The following is a 26,163-nucleotide window of genomic DNA, read 5'->3' on the forward strand; positions in this document are numbered from 1 at the left end:
ATATATATATTAATATATTATATATAATATAATATATATATATAATATATTCTATTCTTTTAAAAATTTAATATACTATATTTTATATTATTATATTATCTATATTATATCTATATATATATATATATATAATATATATATTTATATATATATAATATATATATATATATTATATATATCTATATATATATTATATTATATATATATATATATATAGTATATATATATATTATATATTTTTTATATTACTATATATATAATCATCCTTGAATCTAGATATCACTTATATCATCTATATAATATATGGTCTATATCTCTGTATTCTATTATTCTATTATATATAGTATATTTATCTATATATCTATCTTATATATATAGAACTTATTATATTATATTATATTTCTATATATAACTTATAATATATTTTCATATATCTATATAATCTATATATATATCTATCTATTATCTATAATATATACATATATATATAATATTATTGCATAAATTATATATATCTCTATTCGCTATCTCTCTTATCTATATTACATATCTATCTTATACTATCATTATAATATATACTTCTATACCATAAATCTATTCTATCTCGCTAATATTCTCTCTCTCTATCTATCTCTATCTCTCTATCTATCTCCATACTCTAATCATCACTCTCTATATAATCTAATATCTCTATATATTACTGTATAATATATACATCACATATATATCTCTTAATCTCTCTATTCTGTCTACTCTCTAATCTATATCTCTCATCCTTATATCTTATATATATAATCTATAATATATAAGCTAATACCACGGGAAATGATAGTCAGGAATCCAAGCGCTTTCGTCTTTATTCAGACATCGTCAAGGAGCTCCTTGACGATGTCTGAATAAAGACGAAAGTGCTTGGATTCCTGACTATCATTTCCCGTGGTATTTGCTTATTTATGAAGTCACGTGCATCTACTGTGATTTTTTAAGCATATAGTATATATATATATATATATATATATATCTATATATATATATATATATATATATATATATATATATATACTAAGACAGCACAGCTGTCAGATATATTTGAGAAGACAAGCTTCTTTGATAAAAGAGATAATGTTAATACAAATGCTTTCTCCCAACAGTTTTGCCATGCTATAATTACCACCTGCTTCACTACTATAAGCTAAAAAACGATTCCTAAGTTCCACTAGACTGGGACACTCAACCAGCAAATGCCTAACAGTCAGGGGAACTAAGTAATCGTCACAGAAGGGCTCATTCTCCCCATCCATCAGATAGCCGAGAGTTAAACGTGTATGGCCAATACGTAATCTACACAATACAACCTCCCACTTCCTTGGTATTAGGTCATATTTTTCCAAGGGGTGTGTCTGACGAGTAATTTCTTTCATCTTAGTTGGGGCCTACTCTGTCCCAATGAAGTGCCCATAAAATGCCTGGATGGACTTCCATATATCATAGAATGTATCTCGATATGGAACAGGGCATTTTCTCGGTACCAAAGTTTGCGCTGCTGATTTGGCTAGCTTGTCTGCCTCTTCATTTCCCGATATGTTCACATGGGCAGGAACCCAACATAAAGAAACAATGCTGCCACTATACTGGTGCGAGAAAATCAACTGCAAGATCTTCAACACCAAGGGGTGATCAGTATTAAAGACTTCCAGGGACTGTAGGGCACTTTTGGATTCACAAAATATTGTGTAGCTACACACTCGGAGTGTTGCAATATGTTCCAGTGCTACTAGGATGCAATACAATTCAGCTGTAAAGTTTGAGGCGACAGAGGGAAGTGCACCTCTTCGGTTAAAAGATTAGCTAAAAAAAAAAAACTCCATATCCAACGCCAGCATTGGATTTGGAGCCATCAGTAATATAAAACTTGTATCTACATGCTCTAAAAATACGGCCCTATTTCCTCATCAGATTATCCCTCTTTGCTCCATTGAAGTACCTGCAGAATTTCACATCAGGTAACCTCCAGACAGGAGTACTTGGATGCACGTAGGGGATAATGGGAAATTTTTTAATATTTGTATCCTCTAAAATTTTTCTAATTCTAAACCTAAAAGGAATGGGATACCTTGGATGACTTTCATACAAACCGTTAAAAATATTTCTATTTGCCAAAGCAAATGCCAGAGATTTTGGGGAGTCATTTGCACTCTAATCCAGTACCGAAGTAATGATGACTGGCGATAGAGTTCAAGGGGCATCTCTCCTACATTAACTAGCAAACTAGATATTGGTGATGAACGGAAAGCTCCTGTGGCTATACGAATACCTGAATGATGAACTGAATCTAAAGTTTTTAAGTTAGAGGAGGAAGCTGAAGAATAACTTCACAACCGTATGACAGCTTTGATAAGATTAAGATTTATGAAGCTTTAGTAAAAGATTTCTATCAGCTCCCCAACTGGTGTGAGAAAGCACTTTCAAGATTTGTAGAGCTTCTAGGCTCTTTGCTTTTATATTGTTTTGATATGGGGACCCAAGTCAATCTACTGTCAAAAACTAGGCCTAAGAAGTGTGCTTGTTCTACACATGGATTCTACGGCCATACAAATCAAGTCTGGATCAGGATGCACTCCCCTGCTACAAACAGAAGTGGACAGCAGTAGTCTTGCTTACAGAGATTTTAAAACCCTGTTTCTCAGGCCAAACTTACTATTTTATTTATTGTTAATTGTTGCTTTCTTTCGGCTACAGTCATCCGGGTGGCAGCAAACGATATTGACAAGTCATCCACAAACAGCGTCTTTAAGACCTCTCTTGGAATAACAGCTGCAACACTGTTTATGGCCAGAGCAAAAAGTGTTACACTGAGGACACTGCCCTGGGGAACATCTTCTTGGCACTTTTTCTCTGATAAAGTACTGCCAACTTTAACTTTTAAAATACCTACAATGTAAAAATTATTTCACAAAAAAGGTAATTTGCCTCGTAGACCACTATAATGCATAGTCTTCAGAATACCATGTCTCCAAGCAGTGTCATATGCCTTTTCTATATCAAAAAACAGTCACATGGTGTTGCTTGGAGGCAAAGGCTTCACAGACAGAAGCTTCAAGTTGCAGTAAGATGTCCAGGGTGGAGTGCATTTTTCGAAAACCACACTGAGAAGGCGTTAGAATATTGTTGTGCCCTAGATACCACATTAGTCTTACATTTACCATTTTTTTGTTTTTTTTTTTTTTTTTTTTTTTTTTTTTCATCAATTTACATAAACAGCAAGTTAAAGCAATGGGGCAGTAACATGCTGCACAGAGAGGATCTTTTCCAGGCTTAAGGAATGGTAACATGGTAGCTAATTCCCATATGCTAGGGTAGCTGCTTTCATCCCATATTCTATTGATAATACTTATTAAAAAGTTTTGTGTTCCTTGAAATGTGTTGAAACATTTCATAAGGAATCTCATCTGGACCAGGGCAGTGTTCTTGTTCCTAGCTAAAGCAGAGTCAAATTCCATTTCAGAAAAAGGCATATATTATGATTCAGCTCTGTTTGATGAAAAAGAAAATCAAGTACCTGTTGTTCTTCCATCATTCTGAAATGATGCTCTGGGGAACTATCTGATTTTCAGAGACTCAAGCAAAGTCAGAAAACATATCACTAATTTCTGTGGCATCAGTGACATGATTATTATTCACTTTAAGTACCGGAGGAGGATTGGGTGTAAATAGAGGATACATATCCGGCCCATGTTTGTCTTCTGGCAGCTTTCATGGCTTTTCGAAATCGTGCCCTACACTGTTTGTAAATTATGACATTGTCCAAGGTGCGATGTCTACGGCACCTGGTCAATGATGACCTTGGTAGCTCGGTGTAACAGCCTTAGGTCTTCTGACCACCACGGTACTGACCGTCTCCTGAATAGGCCTTTAGTTCGAGGAATCGAGTGTAGACCTTGTTCCATTGAGTAGATCAATGGCATCATCTATACTTAGGAAATCTTTTGCATCCCCCTCCAACTCACTCAAATCTTTGAATTTTCTCCAATTTGCTTTCTCTAAGCACCATCGTGGTGATCGTCGGATAGGTGGACCATCATTGGTGTCGATCACAATTGGAGAATGGTCACTGGTATGCCAGTCATCACTTTTTCTCCAAATATAATCAACACTGCAGTTGGAGCTACATATTGAAAGGTCAATGCAGGAGACAGTGCCTGTCTAAATGTGGTAATGGGTAGGTTCTCCAGTATTAAGAAAGACCTATATCTTCATTTTCTATTAAAGATGCCATCATATTCCCTTTTGGATTTGATGTTACATCTCCCCACAATGGAGTCTACTACTGAAGTCACCAGTAGAAGAAATGGCTCTGGTAGTAGCTGCATCAAGTATATCAAGTTCTCTTGGGAGACAGCTATTGGGTGGAATGTAAAGGGAACATAAAGTATATTTCCTTCTTAAATTAATTCTTACAGCCACAGCTTGAAGTGGAGTATTTAGTTTCACTTCGTAGTGTGGCACACCTTGACGGATGTAGATGAGGGATCACCAATGATTTCCCACCTCTAAATCAAATTTAGTTCTATAGTGAACATATTCCCTAGGACAAGGTGTATATTCAACTAGCATGGTCCTCCTGCAAACATAACCCTACAGGGGAGTGCTCATAAATCGAAGCTTGACTTTCTCATACTTTGCTCGCAGTCCTAACAATTCCATTGAATAATGGAAGTGCAATTTATTTAAGTTTGGGGGGACCAATATTATGGTTCCTTTTTACAAGACTGGGAGAGCTCTTTTTTCTACTAGGGGGAGGCATTTTAATGGAAAGTTTTGTTGGCTTCTTGGGTGGAGTTATTGCCTTCATAGAGCCAACATCTTTTCCTGGTTTTTTAGTTTCTTCACTCTCCATCTCTGTCGAGACTAGAAAGAAAGCAGAGGTGTTCCCTAAAGGGGAGACCACCTCAAGAGTTTTTCTTTGGTATTGCTAGGCAGTTGTGCAGTTCCTGAGGCATAAGTACCCGCGATGGACTGGCCCCACCAGGGGACCCAGCATCTGCTGGTTTGTCCTCCAAAGAGGAGTTGGCACCAACAGAAGCTGGCACCAGACCAGCAACCAGTGGCCTAGCCTCCAAAGAGGCAGATGGTGGAGGGTGTATCTCAACTGGCACTTCAATTTTTTCCAATTCCATACTAGGGTCTTTCTTGTTGGTTCTAGTGAACCTTATCTTTACTTTCTCATCATCAATTGACTCTAATGATTCAGTTAGCTGTCTCTTTAATGATTCTTTATTTGATCCTACCTTTGTGCTCCTAACTTGGGTTTTTTTGTTTGTCTCTTTCTTTTGGTTTCTTAATTTTGCTATTACAGTAGGAAAACTTAGACTGGGTCTTACAATCTTTGCTTTGGCTCTCTCTCGTGCTTCCTTAAATGTTGTTCTTTCTATTACTTGGATTGCTTGGATTTCTTTTTTGAGTAAATATACATCACACTGCAGAGATGGATGATGCATGTCTCTACCACAGTGAACACATTTAGGTTCCCTGTGCACATACCACGCTCATCTCTCCACAGTTGACACAGACTGCAGGATTTTCTTGCAATTTGGATCAGCATGATTGTAGGGTGTGTCCAAAATGCTGGCAATGGAAACACCTTCTGGGTCTCGGGATGTACTGCTTTACCTTAAACCTATACCAGGCTGCAGTGACATATTCCGGAAGTCTTAATGTACCAAAAGTTAATATTAAGGTAGGCTGAGGTATTCTGTTATTATCAACCTTCTTTGACATCCTTTCCACCTTTATTACACCCTGGTCTTTTAATTCTGTTAAAAGTCTCTCCTCAGAGAAAGCCATCAACTGAGGGGCATAAATCAAGCCCTTGCTGGAGTTCAGGCTGGAGTGGGGAGTGCACTCAACCGTAACTCCCGCAAGGTCTGACAATCCCATCAACTTAATACTTTCCTCTGGGGAGATGCTTTCTACAAGGAGCATATTGCCATTCTGCAATGTTATTTTTGGCTGTCTGCCACAACTTTTCACTAATTTCCCTGTGTACTTGAAAAATGTCAATATTATTGTCACCTTCAAGCTTCAAATTCAGGTACAGGCAGCCCGCGGTTAACAGCGCAATCACTCAACGGCGAATCGGTTTTATGGCGGTCGTCAAAAATATTCATTAAAAAAATAAGTCATTTTAAAGGTATCTGTACGGCACAATTTTCAGTTAACAGCGCCGCTAGCCCCGTTGTCTAACGAGTTCATACATTTGTAGAAATGCTGTTCAGACCATAAAGGTTATGCAAATTATATTAACAAATTTTATGAGAGTTATTACGTAGGTATTAGGGTAAAATTTATGCCTCTGACGCTGTTCTATGCCGAAAATATCGAGTTACATAAGTGCAAATTTAGCTATGGATGTGTCGATTTTATAATGTTTATGCTTTTTGTTTAAAATGTTTATGAAAATGTATTACGTGAAAGGTATTTTTATTTCTGTACAGAAATATGATACAAAGGCAGCTTTTGAAACTGCCCTTCATGTTATCAAGTACGATGTTTTTTCATGTTCTTTCTTGTGAGCCGCCGTCTGCCGCTCTTCCGAAAATATAGATTTAAAAAAAAAGTGCAAATTAGCAATCGATGTGTCGATTTTATAAACGTTATGCTTTTGTGTTTAAATGTGTATGAAAATGTATTACGAATAGGGTATTTTTATTTCTGTGCAGAAATAAGATAAAAAGCAGCTTTTGTTGAAACTGCCCTTCAAGTTATCGACTACAATGTTTTTTTTTCAAGTTCGTTCTTGTATGCCGCCGTCTGCCGCTGTTCCGAAAATATGTGTTAAAAAGAGTGCAAATTTAGCGGATCGATATGTCGATTTTTTTAAATGTTTATACTTTTATGTTTAAAACAAATGTGTGATGAAAAATATTACGTAAAGGTTATTTTCATTTTTGTACAGAAATAAGATACAAATTAAGGCAGCCTTTGTAACTAGTACGCTCCACGTTGTCAGGGGATGTTTTTTCATGTTCGTTCTTGTCCGCCAGTTCCGAAAAATCCATTGTGTTATTTTATTAGTTATGCATCTTTTCCATAAATCCTTTAAAAAGTTATTACATTATTTCACTGTATCCAAGAATATTGTATGTATTCTCATATTATTGTATTTTAAAATAACTACGGCAAATTTAGCCAGTATTCCGAGAGCGGCCAATGTTGTGGTTTGAAATCAGCTGATGAATACGAGTTTGTTTCACCATAACGCAATTCTGAGCGAATGTTCTTGCTTCTAGTTAGCATAAACGAATATCTAGATCCTTAGACAGTGTGTTTTTTAGGTGGAAATATTTATTGAATATGTCTCGTTGTGAATGTGAACTATTTTTTTCATTAACAGATTACTTTGGCGGCATGTTTTATTGCGTAAAAAATTACGTGGTTCCATTCACAATATCCTTTATATAATCATAATAAGAACTTTACGTTATAATCTTATATCGGCTTGAAAACCAACAGTAAAATGTGTTCTTCCAAGCACAGTAGTTTTGATTAAAATTATTTTTATCCCAATTTTATCTACGGTTGTGTATGATGGCATACGTTTACTGCAGTTTATCCTTGTTTGCCGATGTACAATAATAGTCATTAGCAGCTTGAACAGTTTTCGCAGCTTCAGTTATAACTAGGTTCAAATTTAACAGTATATATTTCCCGATTGATCTTTAATCTATATTGATCTTTGATCTTTAGCGAATAAAGTTATTACATTAAGATATCTCAGTTCTATTCTGTACATAACGCCATTTATAACAACTACGGTAATGTTGTACTGTAGTACGATGATTGAAATACAAGCCAAAGGATGTTATCCAGTTCTGTTGTACTTAGAAAAAAAAAAAAGTAGTTTCTCGTTCGGTTGTTCGTGACTGTACACTTCACGCAACGAGGTTTAATACCGTTAAAACCATACTTTTCATCATTCTCTTTTGCTGTTACTGAACTTATGTAACTAGAAGATGGATAAAGTTAGGCCATTGTAATTTGATCTCTCATAAAATCGGACTATCGTAAGACTAATGATCGTAACTTGAACACTACAGCTACCTGTACACTGTATAAACTTTATTATATCTTTACATACTCTAGACACCCAAGGATTAAAGCTAGGCTTTTCTCACTTTACAGTATTTACAACGCTATAATGTACTGTACAGTAAATTCTATAGTACTATACTGCTTAAATATAATTTTACTTGTTGTGCCGTTGTGGGATTACGGCACCTTTGACTGGTCTAAAGTTTCGAAAGAAGGTGTGCGGTGGCCGTGGGCTTTAAAATCGCTCAGCGTCGAAAATCGCTTGGCGTTGGCGGCTAGGAACGAAACCCCTGCCACTAACCGAGGGCCACCTTGTACTTATTAAAGGAATTGGGTACAAAGACCCCAGGAGCTATTTCATACTTTTTGTTTTTCTTCATGGCAAATGGTTTCCAGTGTGACAATACTGGAACCAGATGCTTTTTGTTTAGATTTCCTGGCTGTATTATACCTACTCGCATTCTTTTGGGTCGTCAACTGTGTCCATCTGTCATTCGGCCCAGGGATACTACATTGATCCTGGGACTGACCATGAAAATTGAAGTTTGGGTTCCGTGGACAAGTCCTTCGACGAAAGCATAGGGTCGTCAACAGAAACAGGGGGGGTGCCATAGACGTAAAAATCATAGTTTCATCCAGAATATTATCCCTATTTAATTCCCCATTACCCACCATGGAGTCACACTTAGAGGACGGGTCATCCCTTTAATTAGGGTCGTCCTAGGGGTAATTACCGGATATACATCCTATCTCCAGTGCTAAGGCGTCATGATGTCCGTCGAGATCAGACCCGGCACTGAGGATAGGGTTTGACATTAAACTTTCCCCTCACTCACCACGTCGGGTACTAGAGTTCTACGGTGAGGTGGCATGCCGTCCATCCTCACCCTCCTTCAAATCCCAAGATTTAGACTAATCATGTCCAAAACCAAGCCAATAGTCATCATCATAGAATCCATACCTTATAGGGGGAGGAAGGCAGAAAGATGAAATGTTTTTAGTAGAAAAAGGGCTGACTTATTTAGTTGGATTAACAGCTGGGCACCAAGGCCCGGCGAGAAAGCAGTTCCCACCAGGCATCAGGGCCCAACTGCTGAACCCTAAGCTCCCCATCCTCGGCAAGGCCTCAGCATCGGGGGTGGGGGTTGGAAGAGCGGGAGGATGGTGGCGAGTCTACTTAGTAGGCGGCGCCAGTTTTAAAATTGTTCTCGGGTGGTCCCGAGCGAATCTCGGGACTTTACAGCAACACTTTTCGTAACCTGAATTATTATCATATGCAGAGGCAAAAATCTTCGTATCTGCTTTCGTAACTTGAATTTTTCGTAAGTTGGGACTTTCGTATGTCGAGGTTCCACTGTATTAAAGTGCAGCTAGTATATTATTTCTAAAATTTGTCTTAACATGACTCCACTTTTCTACTAATTTTTTACCTCTATGTCTTTTTCTTAGCTGTAAATTGTTTTTACTGTACATCTTATTACATACTACAGTAATCCCTCGCTACTTCACCGCCTCAAGTTTCGCGCCCTCAGTGCATCGCGGATTTTTAAAAAAATATTAAAAAAATTATTCATCAAAATTTTCAAAGTTGAGAAAAAATGGCGTGGGCGCTAGCAGAAGGCAGAGAGAGTACATTAGAACATCAAGTATCAACACGGAGATGGGGCGTACTCAAAATCCACCTCTCTGATTCGCTGGCCATCTCGGCTCCTGAATCTCGTAAGCTGATTGGCCGAGCCGCCCGTGACGCGTTACCCAACATCTCTCCTGCCAAGCGCCCAGCGAAGGAAGACCACATTCATTGTTCTCTCGCGCTTGTGTCGCTACTCTTGCCGCGTGAAAGTTTTGTTTTAAGCTGTTCTTTTTGTGCTTTTTTTGTGCAAAATAGTGCTTGTGACGCCCTTGAAAATGGCTCCCTAAACGTCCTACACCCTCTACATCTTCTGGTAAACCCAAGAAGAAGAGAAAAATGATGGACGGTGAACGAGAAAGTGAAATTATTGGACATGCTTAAGGCAAGCAGTAGCTATGCGTCTGTTGCTCGCATGTACGGACTGAATGAATCAACAGTTCGCTACATAAAAAAAATAAAAAAAAGACGATTAAAAAATCCGTAAAACTGCCTCAATAACGTTCTCCAAGGACACTAAGCGTGTTGTGACTCCTCGTAATAAGAGGATTGTGCAACTGGAGAATGCGTTATCAGTGTGGATAACGGACTATATACTACGCATTTAAAAAATAGGGGTACCCTACTTTAACGGTTTTTCACTTATCGCGGTCGGTTCTGGTCCCACATTAATAGCGATAGGTGAGGGATTACTGTAGGCGTCCCGGGTTTTACGACGGTTCCGGCTTACGACGTTCCGAGGTTACGACGCTTTTTCTTAATATTCAATGGAAAAATCCGTCCTGGGTTACGACGCTTGTTCCGAGGTTACGACGCTGACGCTTCCGTCCGACCTCCGAAGTTTAACTACGCTTTTTAAAAAACGCATACTATGATAAAAATCCTTTATAGTTTAGCACAGTATATTAATAAAAATCCGTTTCTGGTTAGATTACAACAAAAATTTTGAGGTTATGATGATTTTCAACACTTTTTATGTCATATTTTTTCGATGTTTTTTAGTGACGCCTCATATGCGGAACTAGTTCCGAGCGAATGAATACATACTAGCTTGCGGTGCGCAAAGTTTACATATAACAGTCCAAAAGCGCAAATAATGAAAAAATCATTGCTTGTTTCCAGTAATAATAACAAAACAAAATTTCTGGTTAGATGACAACGCAAATTCCAAGTATCCAAAGAGAGACATTATCCAGTAATTTGATCAGAGAGAGAGAGAGAGAGAGAGAGAGAGAGAGAGAGAGAGAGAGAGAGAGAGAGAGAGAGAGAGAGAGAGAGGCGTCTTCTGACGCTCCGAGTTAAGGACATAGAAGTGTTTCGTTTCGTTAAACGGCCTCTGACTCTGCGAGTTAAATGACATTTTAGAATTTTCGTTTCGTTAAACGGCCTCTGAAACTCAATGCCAGTAAAATGTTTTGTTGATTTAAAGAATAATTTTAACTTTCAACCTATTTAAAAGATACCGTTTACTTTCTTAGTCTAATGATACGTAAAATAGTAATCAACTGTTCTTGTAGCCCTCAAGATTTGGCAAAATCGAAATATCCAAAGAGAGACATTATCCAGTACACTGGAACCTTGACATACGAATTTAATTTGTTCCGTTTACCATCGTCGTATATCAAAACAGTTGTATCTCAAAGCATTTTTTTTTTGCCCATTAAAAATAATGTAATATGTAATTTAATCCATTCTAGCGCTATGAACCACACCTAAACACAGCTAAATTACATATAATATACACAATTTATACACAAATAAACTAGTAATAACACACATTATGATAAAATAACATAGCCATGTGATAAATGATAATAAATGTTAATAAAATCAATAAAAAAAAGAAAGGAATTTTACTTACCACAACGAAAGATGACGTGAGGCCAGCAGGGGGAGGAGGTAGGGAAGGGTGGCAGGGAACGATTTGTTCTCTTTTTATTTACGTATGTACACTAAATAAATGCGTAATACGTAAACACAAATGAAATAACATTGCTAAACTAATTTTTTTATTTATTTTTTTTAATCAGTTTCGTAGTTTAGAAATAATGGTGATGCCTTTGGAAGGTTTTTATAGCTTCCTTCTGCTTGATGATCGTGGATATTGTAGAAGGATTTCGGCCATACTCGTTTTGCCAAATTGATGATACGAACGCCACGTTCATGCTTTGCTATAATTTCATGTTTTGCTTCCATCAAAATCACTTTCTTGGGTTTTTTCTTATCACCTGCTTTGTTTTTTAGCTTTGAGACCCATGGTTAATAATAAAATAGACAAAATAACATGAAAAATAGGCACAAATACAACGAACTAAACAACGACGTGTTAACATGCAGCACCAACAAACAAACAGACTGAACGCCATTTATCGGTCGCTATAACAACTAACACTCATCGCAAAATCGTATCTCAAATATTTTCGTTGTATATCAAAGCTTATATTTTGGCAAATTTTCTGTTGTATCTCAAAACATTCGTATATTAGGGCAATCGTATGTCAAGGTTTCCAGTGTAATTTGATCAGAGAGAGAGAGAGAGAGAAGAGAGAGAGACGCCTTGGCAACAATGGTCTCGGGGATTGACGTAACGTTTATTTTCTGAACAAGTAGGACAAGAGAAGTGTTCGTTTCATTAAACAAGCCTCTGACTCATGGCAGGAAATGTTTTGTTGATACTAATATAATAAGCCTATTTAAAGATACGTTTACTTTAATTAGTCTATATGATACGTAAATAGTAATCAGCTGTTCTTGTAGCCCTCAAGATTTGGCAAAATCACTCCAGGTTTGTACATAAAACTTCAAGAATGTAGTGTCGCCAGAGGATTACAATAGTTTTTTACCTTCAAGAACCAGCATTCTTCTATGAAAATAACTCCAGGTTTGTACATAAAACTACAGGAAACAACATGTAGTGTAACCAAAGGATTACAAGTAAGGTTTTTTTTTTTTTATAACATTTTATTAGTTTAAGACATATTTCCAAGCGTCGTTCCAGCTTACGACGATTTTCGGCTTACGACGCGTCTCTAAGAACGGAACCCCCCGTCGTAACCCGGGGACTGCATGTATTATATTTATTTCATATATCTTAAAATTTTGTTTTATGTGACTTGGCACTTTTTATGGCATTTTAACATCAGTATTGGTTGCTGTTAGGATAATTTGACTCACCAAAAAAAAAATGCTGCCAAAACTGGATGATTGTGGCTTGTTGACAAAGTACTGATTTCTGTCTTCAAAAAAAAAATTAATCGTCCAGATGTGAATGAATCTTCCCTCAAAAAGCATGCTTTTACTGGATCAAAGAACATTATGCTTTGACCTCCTGCTTCCTTTTCCTGTCCATGGAAAAAAAACTTTATAGTTGGAGTTATCTGTCAACTGACTTCAAGGCTGTCATGACCTGCTGTCCTAGTCTGGGACACAAGAATTCTTTCTGAATAGGTAGTCATTCCAGATGGAAGCTATGATTTTCTCTTCTTAGTAAACATAGTGAAACACACAGGATTCTCTACCTTCTTTTAAATTCAGCAACTATCAAGATTGGAGACAGAGATCTGGTTTTCTTACTGTAAATGGTTTTCATACTGTACACTCACTGGCTAATTTGTAATTCTCACTTTGTTTATCATATTGCCCAGTATGCTGGACAGCGGCGGACTGGGTCTAAAAATTGTGGTTGCCAGGTGACAAAAGAGGGGGCCCACTCAACCCTCAGTCATAATACTATCGAGTTCACATATCAAATACATAAAATATTTGAAAATGCATAAAATATTTGAAAACACACATGTTGAAACAGAAGACAGATTATTAGAACGTTTATTTTTTACTAATAAGTGTAAATCACCTAGACATAATGTAAAAGTAATACCAAATATAGATACATTATTGCTTAGTTAAATTTATAATCAAAAGTTTAATGAAATGTAAAGTAGTGCTATTTTCAAAATGTTTGCAAACTAAAAATGTAATCCAATAAACCTTTAAAGAAAATCAAGAAGATATATATAGCCTACATTCTTTATACGTTTTCTACTTAAGTTTTCTGGGCTCAGCTCGTGTCGGCCTATGAAAGGATCCTTAATATCATACTTTCTAGGTAAAATTAATCTAAAATTACCAGAGAAAAAACAAAATTAAGAAAATGTCAGTAAAACTGACTCGCTCACTCTTAAAAAGAAGTGTCGGTATGATGATAGGGGCGAGTGGGAACACTACCACGAGACATTCACCAATTAGAACTTCCAATCAGAATCCCCACAAGAGAGAGCTGATACCAACGGGCGATGCAGCCGCTACTACTACTACTAGGAGGACGCCCACGGACAGCAGCGCCCCTAGCGGACATCCTTAATCATTAGCGCTAGCGTCCAGACGCATTTTTTCTCTGTGCTGTGCCTTTTACGGGATTTATTATCTTCTTCGATATGGAACGTTCTGCCATCGCAACGGCTAAGTTAAGTGCCTCATAAGTAATGTTTTACTATGTTTTTGTCTTCCGGGAACCAGTATTTTCCTTTCTAATAGGTCATATACGGTTTCCCGGTTGTCTCGTGGCGGCGCCATGCTGCCTCGTTAAGAATTCCCGGTCCTCCATACTGGGACTTCTTATACTTATGGGCTTACTTATTACGTTCATCGTTTTTACATCGAGTTTTAGCTAGATTAGCCCCTTTACCATTTCTCTTAGTTTGGTATTTAGGGCTATTATTATTGTTCCAGCCCAGCATCCCGGCTCTTGCTCTTCATCGGCTATCGCTGGCTCCGAGTAGGCTTCTGTTCCTCGGAACAGTTTGCCTCCTCCTGGGCTTCTTTTTCTTCTACTAAAAGTGTCTTTCCATCTTTACGATGTAATTTTATTCTATTTAGGGTGTTGTTTAGGCTAGCCTAGGTGCATGTTCCATGGTTTGGTACAGCCTGGTTCACGTGGCCCTCCACGGTTGTGTTGCTCGCGGCTTAGGCCATTGCGGTCACGTGTTCCATCGCACCTTACCCTTCCCCTTCCCTCCCTACCAGGTATAGGGAGGCGCTGGGGGACCCCTTGGTTGTCATGACAACCTCAGTTGCCTTCCTCCCTCCCTCTCTGAGGTGGCCAGGGGTTCCTCCCCAGCGGGGGGGATAGGGCGACCACTCATAGGGTGGTCCGGGTCTCCGAGCGGGTAGTTTGTTGAGACGGGGAGGAGTAGGCCAACCCCCCCCTCTCTCTCTCCCGCCGTGTTACGCCGAGACCCTCCCCCCCTTCCCCAGTTGCTCAGCCACCTTCCCTTTCTATAACAACGGAGCCTTCCGTCGCAGCCGGGCCCTTTGGGGCACCTTTGGTTATAGATTACTGGCTCCGCCAGCGGGCGGGGTGGTCACTACTAGTGGTCGGTTGCTTGCCTACTATATCCTTACATCTCTCCCCCGCTACCGGAAGGGAGCTGCTTCTTACCCGGGCACTCTTCTAGTAGACGGGTGGAGAAAGGTTTGATATTATTGTTATTTTAAGGATATACCCTAATTTTACGATGATTTGTTTAATTTTATTATTCATATGCTTACCATCCCCGCCATTTTTCGTCGTGGTTTCCTTTTACCACCACTCCTGGTTGGATTCTATCTCTTGTCCCCGCCGTCAGCGGAGCATAGCCTAGGACAACCAACCAACCTTGTTACCACACGTATTATGGCGGGGTCGGTGGTTTAATCTAACTTTCTCGCTCCGGCTCCAGCGGAGCAACTGTTAGACTGTAAGTGTTCTCCTGATACTCATGTATTTTTCCACTTACAGGCTACCAACTGTCAGGTCCCGGCGTGCACGCGACGTTGTACGACCCCTACGGCCACGATGAGTGCAGGTCCTCACGCTCCTTGTGCCACGTCATTCAACGTATGATCGTCTGGCACCCGGAAGCCTGCGCCATCTGCTTACGACCTAGTCAGTCAGCTGGTGGAGGGGTAAGTCGATTATAGGCTTCTTTATCATTTACTAACAACTCCTTTAGACATAAGTTTGGTTTAACCCCCTTTCCGTCCATTAGAAGCTCATCTCGCCCTTTCTTCCAGGCTACTGGTGTGAGGGAGGTCGCCCTTGCTACCCTGAAAGCGTGGGTGGGCGGCTTCGGGAAGAACGCCGCCAAAGGCCAGCCGTACATCCTTGACAAGAAGCTGGCCGTCCAGAATCTTCCCGGCGGGCAGTCAACAGGGTATGTTGACCCCTTGTCCGCAGCCCCTCTCATAGCCTCCATCCAGCAAGATCTCCAGCAATCTTTCGGGTCGTAGCTTCACAGGAGTCGGTCCCGGACGTCGCTGCCATGGACCTAAACATCGAGCCGATGGCGGTTGGAGTAGAGGATTTGTTGGTTGAGGTAGGTGTGTCGGGCGCCCAAGGTCTTTCCTTGGGTGTTCCTGGATCTTCTCCTGTCCCTTCTTCGAGCGCTTCTTTCCAAGGCTTTGTGGGATCTGAGATCCCTACCCGCTCTCCCGCTCTCTCTGTACCCCCTAAGGTGAAGGGACAGAGAGAACCGAAGACTCTATCTAAGACGACGTTCTAAGAAGTCCGTCTTCGTCTTCTTCGGCTAGGAAGTCTTCGACTTCTTACGCTGACGCGGTGAAGGCCAAGCCGAGTTCTTCTTACTCGAAGAGCTCTAGAAGCAAGGCTTCTAAGGAGAAGGCTCGCGCTCCCGCCGAGCCAATACCTTCTCCTGCCTCCACCGCATCCACTCCGGCAACGCCGGTGGGAGGAGCGGGACCCAGCACCTTTGACCCCACTGCTTTCTCAGCAGTGGTGATGCAACAGGTGGGTGAGATGGTTGGTTCGCAAGTCTCCGCCCTGGGGACGAGATTTTGAGCAGATGTTCGCACAACTGTCGAGCACTCTGTCTCAATCAGGCCCAATCCATACAGGATCTCTCTAACAGGGTTAGAGAGAATGAGGACCGAGTGGCTGGGCTCTCTCAGGTCCCTCTTCCAGTCTCCCCAGTGCCAAGTGCTGGTATTTTCCAGCTCCCTGCCATAAACGACTCTCTGCCAGCTTTCTCTATGGAGAACCCTTGGAGAGTAGCCGCCTACGCTCCATTTAAGGATGGGATGATCTCTATCCCGGAGTGTGGAACTCGAAGGATTGAGGACTTCGAGTTTTATCCTCCGGCCGGGTCTGACTCAGCCTTTCATCGGCTATGCTAGGCTGACTGTAGCGGCTCTTACTAGGGAAGACAAGATCTCTAGGGAGGATGTTCTCTACAGTAGGGATCATGCCCAACGGGAATGGGTTCACTGCCTTGAGGACTGGGAGTGCACAAACACTAAGCTCCAGGCCTATAAGAGTCCCTTTCACTATTTTTGCGACGGAAGAAGAGCTTCTCTTCCGTTCGCCACGAAAATAGTAGAGAGGACTCTTCAGGCAGTCCTCCAAGGATGAGCCCATGCCACAGCTAAGGGAGGCGGAGTCTACTTCTCCGCTCTTCCCAGCTTTTGAGAATTGTGGGAGAACTTGCCAGCCACGTTTCACGCTTGGCAAGCTCAAACCGGACTGCGCCATGGACCAGTTCGGCGAGAAGCTGCCAAGGCTGCCTGATTCCTTGATTCAGGCGGGATTCGCCGCGCGAACTAGGTTTGGCAGGTCCCTCAATTCACTGATAATACGGAAATGGCTGCTCTCTCATATGCTACAGAACCGCTGTTTAAGATCTTGGCCAAATCCCAGCTTCAGACGTTCAGACAGATGCTTTCGACTTCTTCCAAGCTAGGAGGAATTGCCGAAAGCACGTTCTGCAGGAGTGCACTATTAGGCACGAGCCTAATAGACTCCTGGCTTCTAGCATGTGGGTGGGAGCGGATCTCTTCCCAGAGTCCGCTGTAAATGAAGTGCACCACGAGGCTGCTAGGCTCAACCAGAGCCTTAGAGCTAGGTGGGGTATTTCATCTAAGAGGAAGCAAGAATCCGCCCCCCACTGCTGGTAAGAAACCAAAGAAGTCTGGTAAAAGGTTCCAGCCTTACCAGAAACACCAGCAACAGCAGCAATTTGTTCAGGCCGTCCCGGTTACCCAACAGGGACAACCTGGTAGTTCGAAACAGAACCAGCCCATCCTCCTGCTGTCTCCTCAATCACAACCGTCGACCTCCTACGCACTCTCGCCGGCCTTCAACCCTACGTATGAAGGTCAGGGCTACACTCCCTTTAACAAGCAACCGAGAGGTAGGGCGAGAGGCTACTTTCGCCAGCGTGGCGCAGGACGGGCGACAAGGAGCAGGCAGTTCAGAGGAGGGCGTGGTGGTCAACCCGCCCATCAACAATGAGGCTCCCAGGTAGGAGGGAGGCTGTTCCTCTTCCGTCACAGGTGGGGGTTTCAGCAATTGGGCACAGAAGCATAGTGTCCAAAGGGTTGGGTTGGAGTTGGATCAAAGATCCTCCTCCAATCAAATCATTCCACCAAATACCATCAGAGGAATTGACAGATTACGCGGAGGAACTCCTTCAGAAAGGAGCTATTGGCGAGAGTCAAGCATCTAAAATTTCAAGTCGCTTATTCAGCGTGCCAAAGAAAGGCTCAACAAAAAGAAGGGTAATCTTAGACTTGTCAAAGCTAAACTCTTTCATTCGTTGCGACAAGTTCAAGATGCTTACCCCTCTCGCAAGTAAGGACCTTACATATATATTTATTATTTACTATATATTTATATATATATATATATATATCTATATATATATATATATATACGTATATATATAATATATATATATATATATATATATATATATATATATATATATATATATATATATTTGTGTGTGTGTGATTTTGTGCCCGAGTGTATATGAAATCTGTAAATTAATAGAAGTTAACGGAAACCAAAACTTGGATCAAGAATATGTATGCAATCCTACAATAAACATTATTGAAAAAGCTGAATTAGTCACTGTAAATTAATTTAGAACTGCATAATTTATTTGGATAATTTGTGAAGTCACATTCGTGTAACAAGTCACAAGTATAGTAAAATAGGAAATATGTGCTTAGGCCCTGAAAGCTTATAGCTACGTCATATTTCAATATCAACATTGCTCTTAGTTTGCCATGGACCGTAGTACAGTAAGGACCGGCTTATCACAAATCATAATTTTGAATTTTCATTTCTTTGAAATTTTTTCATCATCTTCGCGAGATCTATCAGATGGTGATAGACCAAAAGGACAGGTTAGAAACCAAAATCAATACAACCCACTTCTTAAGGAAGTCTGTCAAGTAATACACTTCAGTCACTAGTCAAATACATTACTGTACTGCTACAGAACTGATTGTATCCGTGGACGACGGCTGAGGCGTGTTGACCACTGCAGTCCTACCACTGCACAATTGCTGCAAGGAATTCACACACACACACACACACACACACACACACACACACACACACACACACATACACATACACATACATATACACACACACACACACACACACACATATATATAATATATATATATATATATATATATATATATATATATATATATATATATATATATATATATATATATATATATAATATATATATATATATATAAAAAAAAATCCACAATTATTAATATATATGTTTTATCTTCTAAAAATAGCCATTTCTTTTCTTATATTCGAGTTTGAAGTATTTTCTATTGAACATATAGAACACATATATTTTCGCAAATGATTTCACTTACCATGCTGCATATACTCTTGACAAATAGCCAGTGATATTCTAAGCCAAGGGCCTCTTGGAGCCCAACAAGTCATAAGTATATATATATATATATATCTATGATATATATATATATATATCTATATAATCTTTTTTATATATATATATATATATATACTATATATATAAATATATAACCTTACATTTAGAAAGGAATTTGTTTACAAATTAAATTTTCCATGTCAAATGTGTAAGGGGCCCATGTGTGAGGCCCACTTGCCATCGGGCAAGCTGGCAACCTGGCCAGTCCGCCACTGATGCTGGAAACATGAACACATGGGAAGGAGTCTAATATAGTAATTGCAAGGCACAAAGTTTTATTTTAAGTAGTTGTTCTCTGAACAATTGACACTCCTCCAAGGTGCATATAGCAGGTAAAATGCTAGGCAACACCCAAGAAGTACCAAAGAGAAGAGGCAATGAAATACTAAGGAAATAAATACAAAAAATTTCTAATCAATTTGTAATTTTCATAGCTAACAAACCTGAGGTCTTAACAATAGGATAATCTTCCTTCACCAGCTGGAAACCAGTTAAAAACAAGAATGAGCCCTCATCAGTTCTGAACCCAAGGATAAGGAAGTAAAGCAATTGTTTGTCCTTGTATGAACACACAACTAAATACTACTGCAAATGAGCTCTTGTTTTTTTAATAAGCCTATAATGACTTGAGTCTACACAATAAAATAGCTTATACAAACCCATAATTCATTAAATTCTCTTTGCAGAAAGCATTCATAAGCATGAAGAATTTAACGCAAACTGTTTCAGCACATGTTTTGACCAACTCCCAAATCTTTGCAGATAAGATAAGAAATAAATATTCATTCTTATGTTCAACTCAGCAGTGGTTCGACATTCTGTCATTCTTTCCAAGACTGATCAGTATTCCTACTGGCATTTTAATGATGTGCCATTGACAAATATTATTTACAGTGCATCTTTGTGTGATGATTTTAAATTTTTACCGATTTTTTCAGTGAGTTTTTTACTTACTAAACACCAAAATTCTGTCACTGTAGTTTTCAGAGTTTATTCATTGCTTTCCTTTGCTTAGCTTGTTCCCAATATTTCTAAATTGGGGTTTGTTGACTGCATGGTTGGACTGTTTACATAGCTCTCTCTCCTCCTCTTGGGTTCAGTGTTTACACAATAATGTTTACTTAGGATTCAAATCCTTATTGCCTTTATTAAAAGTATCAGATACCTTTTGGTTTCCCATTTTCCTCTCAGCCTACTAAGTAATTTTGTTTATATTTAATACTATGTGTATTTTGTGTTGGCATTTCAATATGTATCATTGTCAATATGCCTCAAGGTACTTGTGCTAGTTGGTATGATAAATCCTGCAGTTACTTTCATGTCACCATTCATTTAGAAAGCACCCTTATTTGCTATGTCCTTCTTATTGTGTTCTCCTGTCCTTACTTGCACAGTTTGCAAGGACTGGTCTTAAAAACAATGGCATAATTTTCCCAAACATTATGCCACTAAGCAATGGTGTTTCTCTCTGTTGGTGAAGTATCTAATTCACTTTTCTGGGCTCAGCCCCGTGTCCGCTAGTGAAATGTCCCTTTAGCCACATTTCTAAGGTAAATTAATGCTAACATACCAGAGAAAAAAGCTAAAATGGAAATGCCAGAATATTCTGGCTCATCACCTTATATAAAGGTGTCGGTATGGTTTCTGGGGCGAGTGAAACCACAACCAGGGGGTCTCTTGCCATTTAGATTCATCCTTCTTCAAAATCCCTCTACCAGAGAGGAGCTGATCCAAGGCCCACACCTCCCCGCTACCATTACTACTAGCGCCTCTGACGGCTTCCTTTCGTTAGCACGATCCAGACCACACACGTTTTTTCATGCTCTGGATTTATCCTATTTCATCATGGAACGTCAAGCTATGCATGCATCCAAGTAAAAAGTACTGCTAGTAATGTTTTTCATGTCAATTTTAGCCGGGCAAGGGCTGTTTAACCATTTTAATTCGGTTATTAAAGACAGCGTCCCGGACGGCTTTGTTCCCTCGCTCCCACGTGTTTCATTGTTTTCGTGCTACTCTCGGTCTTCTATACCGTTTGTGCTTGAATAATTTAGCAGTAACATGTTTATTACTATGGTTATGCATTATTGACATATTATTGTGATTATTTACCTATTTATTTAAACACAGGGGTTCACTGAGTTCGCAACGAGCTCGTAGCCTACATCGCTCCTATCAGCTCAGAGTTCATGCATGCATGTTCTTTTGTATTAGGTCTTTGATAGGCCTCCATATAGGACTTAAGTCCTTTCTTTTTGGCTCCTGAGACTACCCTGGCCACCGCCCTACGTTCCTACGTATCAGCATAGGCCAGCTGCTTTGTGTTGCTGGGTCACCCTCCCTTCTTGGTTGGCCCGACACAGCTTCTCCAGGACTGTTCTTTCTCTTATCCTCAATTTTCTTCCTTCTCCCCCGTGTTAGATGTTTATTGTATTTACATGCTTTTTGAGACGGTTCGAGCTGGCCTAGGCCACCTCTGATACATGGTCTTTCTCACCGGTGGCTCTCTCCATGACCGAGAAGGGTCAGGCGATCACCATGAGCCACCCAGCGTCAGTCCCCCATGCTTACTCCCCCCTCCAGGGGGGGAGATACGCTCGTTCACGTTTTCCCTGGCAACCAATCCGAGCTCCCTCCCTTCTTAAACCCCCCCACGTGGGGGATACGGGAGTTAGCAGAGGACACGCGGTGCTGGCTTGGCTCACACTGCTCTCACCATAGAGTACTGGGGGGGTTCCCTGCCTAGCCGAGCCTCGGTTGGCCACCAGGCTCGGTTGCACTCAGCTCTCCTCGGTTCTCAGGCCGAGCCCTCCTATCCCGAGTCATCACCCTTCCCGCTCCGGCGGATCAGGCTCCGGCATCGCCAGACCCCAAGGCCAGTGACTGTAGGAAAGCTCCGGCATCTTTTGATACTTCATGCATGTTTACGTTTATTCTTTACATCAATTGTTTTAGTCTAAGTTGGCGGAGACCTCGCTCACCATCCAGGTTTCACCACCTACTTATTCTAATTTTAAGTTTTTTACGGCGGAATTATCCACCCCGCCAACAATTTTTTGGTCCCCCCCTGCTCTTCACCCGCCGTCCTAGTACTCCTGCTCCGGCGTATAGGTTAGGTACTTACTGTCTTGGTGATATTTAGTCCTCCGGCAATGCCGGAGACACACTGATTCAAGTTTACCAACCCTATCAGACACTCACCACGTTACACGCCAGAAGAGCAGGTAGAGACTGAGCCTTAAAATTGTCTATGAACTCCGGTGTTATGATATATCACATCGGACTTAGTCCAGAAAGTTGTGTGTTGATATCATTTCACTTACAGGCTACCCACTGTATGGAGTCGGGCTGCAACGCCATACTCCAAGACCCTGTGGGCACGAGGTCTGCCGGCCCCACGCTACCTGTGCGATCCGGTAAGGCGATTTGGCGGTTTGGCACCATGATAGCTGTACTATCTGCTACAAGCTAGTAGATCAGGTCACCTCCGGAGTAAGTACACCTCCGGATACTAAACCTTGTCATATTTTTATAGACCAACATAATTCGTGATATATCATTTACTATATGTATTTAAAGTTAATCTTAAGTAGCCTTAAGTATTAATACTAGCCCTCTCTTTCAGGGTGCTCAGGTGGTCAGGGACGCCGCTCAAACACCTTGAAGGCTTAGGTTGGCGGATTCGGTCGGAATGTATCTAAGAGACAACCTTACATTTTGGCCAAGGAGATGGCCACCCTCATCTTCCCCAGCGGAAAGCCAACCTCCTACGTCGACCCGGAAGCGGCAGCTCCTCTGATAGCCACCATTCAAGAGCAGTCGCTCTGGCTTCGAGGAACCTGCGAACCAGAAAGTCCCTGCAGGAAGTGTCAGCGCTCGACCTTGACCTCGAGCCCATGACGGTAACGAAACCGCAGGTAGGAATGTAAGTGAGGCGGTGTAGTATGGGGCTGGTCTCGTCTCCCCTCGTCCTCCCCTTGAGTCCATCTAGAGCTTCTTTCTTCCCCTAATACTTCTACTTCTTTCCAGGGATTCCCCGGGATGGGCAATCGGTCAGACCGAAAGTCCGCCCAGATGATCCCTAAGTTAAAGGCAAGTGTGAATGTAAAACGCTTCAAAAGACTCTGTCGAAGAAGTCAAGTTCTAGTGGCACTCAGAAAACTTCGGCTCACCATCCCGGAGAAAGAGAAGCCTAGAACAACTTCATACTCAAAGGCTCCAAGTCTAAGTCTTCTAGGGACAAGGCTCAGCTCTTCCCCGACCCTGAGCCTTCGACCTCTACAGGAGCCCGTCTAGGACCCCCAAAGAGAAGGTGGAACCTGCACCTTACGACCCAGACACCTTTACTGCTAATATTTCGGCCAATATTATGCAGCAGATGGGTAGTCTGGTCGGGAACTTGGTCCAAAACAAGTTCCAGGAGAGATGTTCACACAAATCTCATCTTCTTTGGAGGAGTCAGGACAGTCAATCCAAGCCATTTCGGAGAGGCTGGTCACTCAGGAGAACCTCATCGCAGGTTCTCCGTGAGAACCCCGCGACAGGTCTTGCGCAGCCCGGCATGGTAGTCCAAACCTTGCCGGACTCAAGTACTCTTCCCACTTTCACGGCAAGTAATCCCTGGAGGATTGCTTCCATACTCCCTTCAAGGACGGGATGCTGACGTTGGAGGGATGTGGAACTCGAAGGCTTGAGGACTTCGAATTTCATCCAGCAGGTCTGCAACCCCCCTTCATCGGCTATGCCCGCTTTACAGAAGCGGCCATGAGGAGAGAGGCAAGATCCCAAAGGAGACGGTCCATCCTCTCCCGGGATCAAGCCCAACGTGAATGGCTTAGGAGCCTGGAGGATTGGGAGTGTATCAATACCAAGGTCCAAGCATTTAAAGCACATTCACAATCTTCACAGTGGAAGGGGAAACGCCCATTCCCGTTCACTACGAAGGTAGCGGAGCTCACAAATTCAGGCCGCGATGAAGGTGACCAATGCCGTTGCAGCTCCGGGAGACAGAGCCTACATCGCTCCTACTCCCTGGAACAGATGATCTATGGTTGGATCTCCCGGCGCCTACCTTTTCAGGTCGGGAAGCTCAAACCAGACTGTGCTATCACGCAATTCAGTGAGAGACTACCCAGCCTTCCGGACAGCCTCATCCAGGCTGAATTTGACGCCCGAATGAGATTGTCCAGGTCCCTCAATACGCTTGTTATGACGGAGGTATCATCTCTGATCTACGGAGATGAACCTCTGTTTAAGATCATAGCTAAGTCACAATTGTATACAATGCAGTGTGACTTATATGATTTTATCATAGCAAGGCGGAATTGTCGGAAGCATGTCCTGGCGGAGAGGCACCATCCGACATGAGCCCAATAAGCTCTTGGCTGCTTCAATCTGGGGTGCTGATCTCTTCCCAGAGTCGGTGGTGAACTCAGTTCACTGCGAGGCAACCAGACTCAACCAGAGTCTGAAAGTTCGCTGGGGATTAACCAGCAAGAGGAAATCAGAGTCGGCCTCTTCAACCAAGAAATCTAAGAAGCCTAGGAAATTCCAGCCTTTCCAGGCTCCTCAGCAACAGGCAGTGATGCAGGCGGTTCCGGTATCACAAGTACCGCAACCGTCTACCTCCAAGGCACAGCCACAACAACAGTTTCTGCTGTGGCGCAACCACAAGCGCAGGTTTAAACCTCTTATGCTGTCTCCCCAGCTTTCAACCCCGGCAGGGTAGCAGAGCTAGAGGTGCCTTCCGCCAGAGGCGCGGCGGAAGAGCATCCAGCTGAGGTAAACACTTACGAGGAGGGCGCGGGACTCGCCCCCCTTCCCTGAGCCAGTGAGAACCTTCAGTAGGAGGGAGACTGTTCCTCTTTCGACACAGATGGAGGTTCAGCAACTGGGCACCGAGCATTGTGTCCAAGGGTCTAGGATGGAGCTGGATCAAAGGTCCCCCTCATCCAAAACCTTCCATCAGCAACCAACAGCGGAATTGATAGAGTATCACCCAAGAACTCCTTCAGAATGGGGGAGTAGTGTCAAGAGTCAGCACTTAAGGTTTTCAAGGTCACTTGTTCAGCGTGCCAAAGAAAGGCTCAAACAGACTAAGAATAATTCTAGACTTGTCCGTCTAAACTTATTCATTCGTTGAAACAAGTTCAGAATGCTGACCATCTCGCAGGTGCGGACCTTACTACCCCGTGGGGCCGTCACCACCTCTATCAATCTTACAGACGCATACTATTATGTTCCAGTAGCAAGACACTTCCGCCTGTTTCTAGGGAACCAGGCCTCCTCCTCCTCCCTCCTCCTCCTCCCTCCTCCTCCTCCTACCTCCTCCTCCCTCCTCTCCTTCCTCCTCCTCCTCCTCCTCCTCTCCTCCTCCTCCTCCTCCTTCCTCCCTCCTTCTCCCTTCCTCCTCCTCCTCCTCCCTTACTCCTCCTCCTCCCTCCCTTACTCCTCCTCCTCCTCCTCCCTTCCTCCTTGCAGTAATAAGTGGTATGAGCACCAACCTGAGGGAGTGATAGAAAACGATCAGGCAAAGATCCTCTGGGACTATGGTACTATGGTATCAGAAACAGATAGGGTGATACGTGCAATGGACCAGATGTGATGTTGATTGACAAAGTCAAGAAGAAAGTATCACTCATTAATTTTGCAATACCATGGGACACCAGAGTTTGAAGA

The 26,163-nt window shown here is 41.6% G+C and overlaps 1 protein-coding gene across 2 annotated transcripts in view; it reads right to left on the reverse strand.

The window, feature by feature from the left end:
- The window catches only part of LOC135216774 (cyclin-H-like), a 123,411-nt gene that overhangs the window by 46,591 nt on the left and 50,657 nt on the right, over nt 1-26,163 (reverse strand). The window lies entirely within an intron of this gene.

Source organism: Macrobrachium nipponense, chromosome 6 (genome assembly GCF_015104395.2).
Source record: "Macrobrachium nipponense isolate FS-2020 chromosome 6, ASM1510439v2, whole genome shotgun sequence".
In the NCBI taxonomy this organism is placed as follows: Eukaryota; Metazoa; Arthropoda; class Malacostraca; order Decapoda; family Palaemonidae; genus Macrobrachium; species Macrobrachium nipponense.